Source organism: Sinocyclocheilus anshuiensis, unplaced genomic scaffold (assembly GCF_001515605.1).
Source record: "Sinocyclocheilus anshuiensis isolate Anshui unplaced genomic scaffold, SAMN03320099.WGS_v1.1 scaffold451, whole genome shotgun sequence".
Lineage (NCBI taxonomy): Eukaryota > Metazoa > Chordata > Actinopteri > Cypriniformes > Cyprinidae > Sinocyclocheilus > Sinocyclocheilus anshuiensis.
Window position 1 is genome coordinate 1385452 of NW_015549630.1, and position 6000 is coordinate 1391451.

Consider the following 6000-nt stretch of genomic DNA (forward strand, 5'->3'; position numbering starts at 1 on the left):
ACCAAACCACCAGTAGTACACTGTAAAAATTTTAAGCCAGCACAACAAAAAAAATCTTAGTACTAATTTCCCCTAGCTTTTTCTTGTTCACTCAACTTTTGTAAAAAAGCAGTTATACTATACTGACTGAAAAGAAGCTGTCAGTCATACAAAAAATGTTTAGTAGAGTTAACTCAAGATTGTTCGTTTTCTAGAGATGTGCAACGATTCTATAACAAACCTTTTTAAGTTGTGCCAACTCAACATTTGTCTGTAGAACTCAAATACCTGAAGTTGACTGAACAAAAAAATGCTACTGGAAATTGGTACTAAGAAATAATATGTTACAACTGAAAACTGCAATAACAGTGTCCAAGTCAAAAACTGAAAACACTGACACAACATTAATAAAACATTTGTTCAAAAGAGCAATTTTTTAAGACAATGTTTTCAAACATTTGCCTGTTTAAGGCAATTAAACATGCAAGTATACCCATCATTACAATACATTTCTCTTAAAGTCAGAGCTGTAACCACCATAGACATTGAGGAGGACAAGTCTAAACTTCCAAAAAATTCATGGCCTAATGGCTAGAGAGTCGGACTTATAACCCAAATGTTGGAGGTTCGAGTCTCTGTACTGGCAGGGATTGTAGGTGGGGGAGTGAATAACCAGCGCTCTCTTCCAATACCCTTGAGCAAGGCAAGGCAAGGCAAGGCAAGGCAACACCCCCCCCCCCCCCCAAAAACTTTGAAACCCTTTTACTTTTCATTTTATGGATGTAAACATATCAGTCTATGAAAATATCTCTGTGTTCTAAAGAAGAAAGCCAGTCATATGAGTTTGAGATAGAACAGAGTAAATGTTAATTTTTGGGTAAACTCTCCCTTTAAATATTGCTCACATGAAACAAAATTTCATATATTGCACTAACCTGCCAAAACCTGCATCAATACATAGATAGAACTGCTATCATCATAATATAAAAATCCTGTAATTCCATGCTTTTTAAATTCACAAATATTTAAGCCAAAGTGATTCAACAGTGAATTAAACACTGCAGTTAAACAGTTTTACAAAACTCTGCCACTAAATATGAAACATGACTAATCAGTAGCATGTATATGAGGAACACAAACTTTCAAAATATGAAGGATGGTCTATAAAATAGAAGTGCACCTATCTGCAAACCACACAAATGTGATCAGCACATAGAGAAGTCCAAAGAGTACCATTAAAAGCAGTGGGAAAGTCAGATGGTCCTCCATTACCACAGTTTCCTCCAGGATGATGCAGAAGTTTAGTCATCTCTAGTTCTCTGTGAGAAGTCGTCCTCCATGACTTAAAGGATGCCCAGTTTCACTCCTCTTTATCAGTGTCCTAAGAAAGAATTATGTAAATTTATTGAAAACTGGTTGAGCAAGAGTGTAGATATAAAAATCAAAGCTCAAATACACTCTTTCAAAACATGGTGCATTATGTGCTAACCTGATATAAACACTTGATGAAAACAACCCACATGAAAACCATGTCTGCACCTTTATTAAATATAGCCACACATTTCATAAACAAATGGTGATCAATGAAAATATGAGAAGAACAAAATTTGAAAACCTACCAAATAAATCTTGGAGATTTGGTTCCCTGAGGTAAAACGGGAGTCCCCATAGAGCCATGTTGTGTCTGTGATGGGGTGTCTGTTGTCTGTAGGAGGTGGGGGGGGAAATTATAATTTACTTCTGTATGATTCCTTACAGATCATAATTGAATGTTAAAAATACTGAAAATGTATTAGGGATGGACAAAGTGTCAGTGCTTAGGGCAACAAATCCACAAAAACAGACTGTACAAATCTTGAAAAATTGTAATGCTGGGACAAAAAAAGTAATACATTTATGAGAGAAAAAAAAACACCACGGGGACTCAAATAGACAAAATAACTGTCAATGAAAATGTATAGCCGCTACTTTCAAAGGGATTCATAACCATAGGAATTATACTGGCTCGTTAAAATGGTTCAGGATAGTTCTCATTTCACTTTTTTTTTTTGTCTACTGAATACAAACTCAACTTGTTCAACAACAAAGTTTTGTTTGTGCACTGTAAGAATAAAACACAAAACACAGAAAAACAGACAACGTCTTGGCATTTTCCATTAAATTTACGGACATTTCCTTCAACACTAAAACACTACCTCCAATGCGGAATTCAAAACACAGGTAAAACACGTGTAAAAAAGAAAAAGAAATATAGAAAATTGTCTTTAAGTTTTCCAAACTACAAACATTGTGAAAATCACACAGGTCACAGTTAAATGTAGCATGCACTGCCCTTTTATCAGAATTTATGTGGACCCCAAGTAGTTGAGTTTTTAACCCACCTGATTTATTGAAAGTGCAGACAGAATCAGGGTTCAGGCACAGCAGCAGATTTTGACTGGCGCCGGTGTGTTTCCAGCACCTACAATGAATTAAGTGTGCTCTCAGGATCTGTATAAGGAAATACACAAATGTGAATGATCAGGTTAATAAAATGCAAATTAATGAACAGACTTTAAAACGTTAGGCATCATACACTTACCGACTCTGTAAATAGTCACAGAAGAAACACTGACCATTACTAAAGCTGAAGACTTGATTCAGGTGTTGTAAATGTTCGTGTTCATTTTTCGAATACACTACTATATCGTCTATATAAACAAAGCAACACTTCCCTCTAATGTCTTTGAGAATACACTCCATCAACCTTTGAAATGATGCTGCAGAGTTTTTAAGACCAAATGGAAGACGCAAGAATTCGAATTGCCCTGCTGCTGTTACAAATGCAGTCTTTGGAATACTGTCAGTTTCCATTTCCAACTGCCAGTATCCGCTCTTCAAATCTAGTGTACTGAATATTGATGCTCCATATAAAGACTCCAGTATGTCTTGGATCTGGGGCATGGGATAACCATCCAAGTGGGTTTTGGCATTCAGGCCCCGATAATCCACACACAGTCTTAAATCACCTCCTTTTTTAGGTACAATGACAACAGGTGAAGCCCATGGAGAAACTGAGGGACGAATAATATTCTTACTTAACAGCTCTTGAATTTCATTATCAACGAACTGTTGTCTGGGTACTGACACTCTGTATGCTCTCTTCCTAACGGGTATTTCATCTGTTGTGATGATTCGGTGTCTTACCATTTTGGAGTGACCAATTTCGTGAGTACAGACAGTTGGCCAATTTCTCATCAGACTTTCTAGTTGATTTTTAAATTGATCAGTGGAGTCTGATTTCAGGACCAGTTGGTTGATGGATTGTAAGGTTTCTACTGTCATTTGTGGTGTAGATAGTGCAAGATAAAATTGGAGTGAAGGTTTGGAAAATTCATGAGACCACAGTGGGAATCTCTGCACAATGCCATGATCATTGGGAGAAAAACAATATTGTAAGTTCTTAAAATCTAATATTATTCCTGAAGTCATCAAGAAATCCATTCCCAGGATGATTGGAATGGTCAGATCAGAGTCTCTCATTACATACAAGGTTAAATTGAACATCTTGCCTTGCAGTTCACACTCCCAATCAGATTTTCCTAAAGCTGTTTGACTTTGGCCGTTTGCTAGTAGAAAATTTTGTCCATTACTTGACTTCCATACCTCATGATTTTTCAGTTGCCTCCAGCAGGATTCCTGAATCAAAGAAAGTGTACTTCCTGTATCGATGACAGCTTGTAAGTACCTATTTCTCAGCAGGATAGGTAAGGTAATCATGTTCGGATCTTGTATTGAAGTACTTTGGACTGATTGCATTACTCTTGTGTTAGCATGGGGAGGTTTAGGAACTGTTTCTCGGTTAAGTTGTGACTTCTTTCTTTGAGCCTCAGAGTTAACATTATTCCAATATCTTTTTGATTCCTCCAAATCTTTCTCAATTTGTGTTCCAATTCTTACTAATTCACCAACATTTCGTACTGTTCCTCTAAGTAGGCTGGCTAAACGTGGGTTACAATTTCTAAGAATGGACTGCAAAATCTCTTTTTCGGACATATCCTTTTTCCATTTTAAACAGAGGGCTCTGTAGTAAAAAGCAAAATCTCGTATGCTCTCTTGTGCACCTTGTTTTCTCTCTAAGAGCCTTCTAGCTGTTTCATCCTCATAGTCTTCATTCAAAAATGAATGTAGGAAGACTTTCTTAAATTGTTCTCAGGTCTGTACATTTCTCTTCTCAGCCACCCACCAATCTTTTGCAGTGTTTTTTTAAAACAGAGGTAAGGGAAGCTAGTATTTCATAGTCAGACAAGGGTCGAATGGCTAGATATTCCTCACATCTCTCAATAAATGAAACGGGATCATCATCTTCACTGCTATTAAAGTTTGGGAACTCTATCTTTACAGGTGGAACTGCCGAAAGGCTTCCAGAACCAGACAACTGAGTGTAACTTGATTGAACTTGATAGGTTTGGTTATTGAATTGGGAAACTGAGGGTGGCGGGATGGAGCTTTGGGTTGGACGAATTGGAGTTGACTTCAGAGGGATGAGAGATTTGAACTTATTGTCAATCTGGGTGTCTCTTCGTTTTAAACAATCTACCATTGAGCGACCTAAGTCTTGGATACTAAGTTCAAGTTTTTGCTGAATTCTAGAACATTCCCTCTCCATTTGATAGGTTAGTCTGTCTTCCATTTTCTTACATCTACTCTCCACTTCTGCCTGAGAAAAACCTTCACCCACCTTTTTATTACATTCTTCCAATCCTTTTTCCATATTTGTGAGTCTCTCCTCTAGCTGTTCCAAACTGTCCATAACAGAAGATAAAGAGTTGAACTCTGGTCTTTCTTCCATTTCGAGTGGTGGAGGTGGTGGAAAAGAAAGGTTATCAACAAACTCAACAACTCTTTCCTCTTCATCTTCAGAGTCGATATACAGTTCACTGAACGTACTGACGAGCTCTCTAATAGGTTCCCTCCTGGTGACAAATGGTTCAGTGTTAAAATCAAGCAATATCAATATCAATTCAATATCTTAATTCCTTTTCATGCTGTACTCAAGCCTCAAAGGTCATGGAACAGCTGTACAAAGTTGATATTTGCCTGAAGAATTGTGGAGAAGTCTATGTATGGTCAGAGACCATAATCCTCCAGATAACACACAAAAAGTCCTTCTACAAAAATCAAAGAAGCCATAATAAACATACAGTCCACATATTATAATTCAAACACTTGCAAAACCAAAAGAGAAAATAAGTTAAACACATCTCATACTCAATATAACATCACTTACTTTCAGTTGAGCATTAAAACACAGGTTTCCCAACAAGGACTCAAGAAGCATATGGCAAGGCCATGATTTAGCTTTTGCATGCCACATCCTCTCCTTCTACCATATGACTTGACTTATACAAAAAACATGTTGCCCTCTACTGCCCCCAGTGGTGAGGAAGATAACAAGTCCTATAACAGGCTTGTGACTGTTATAATAGAACAGTCCATACGCGCTAATTGTGTTCTGAACTAGTGAGATGAGCGCATAGACGCTCACTTCTAACGAAACTTCACAATTAAAAAAGTCTTCCTGCATATTTAATTGTATTATTATTGTACTATTATACTAATTGTATTATTATTGTACAATAATATATAATACAATTATACATTAGGCACGTTTTCTTGTTATTAATAATAATAATAATCCTGTACACTTTTTAAGAATTACACAGTAAATAATAACAATAATAATAAGGATTATTATTATTATTATTTACTGTGTAATTCTAATAAAGTGTACATAATTATTATTATTGTTGTTGTTGTTATTGTACAATATTATGATCTTACAATTATACATTAAGGAGCATTTTAGTTCTTTTAAAAATCACTAACTATTTTTCTTCATTGTCCTGAAGTAAACAAATATTTACATTTTATTAAAAAAATTAGCATTTGTTTTTTACTATATGAGTGGGCAGTTCCTTAAAGGGGTCATATGATGCGATTTCAATTTTTCCTTTCTCTTTGGAGTGTTACAAGCTCTTG

General features: G+C 36.1%; 1 protein-coding gene and 1 long non-coding RNA gene across 2 annotated transcripts in view; one reads left to right on the top strand and one right to left on the bottom strand.

Annotated features, from left to right (window-relative positions):
• Positions 1 to 6000, top strand: part of LOC107659615 (adhesion G-protein coupled receptor D1-like) — a 37674-nt gene that overhangs the window by 11462 nt on the left and 20212 nt on the right. The gene's annotated exons all lie outside the window — the stretch shown is intronic.
• Positions 1308 to 2604, bottom strand: LOC107659616 (uncharacterized). The gene is made up of 4 exons (XR_001630933.1): positions 2561 to 2604; positions 2361 to 2469; positions 1599 to 1684; positions 1308 to 1360 (listed from the first exon to the last, which is right to left on the bottom strand). It is a non-coding gene; the product is annotated as an uncharacterized LOC107659616 (long non-coding RNA).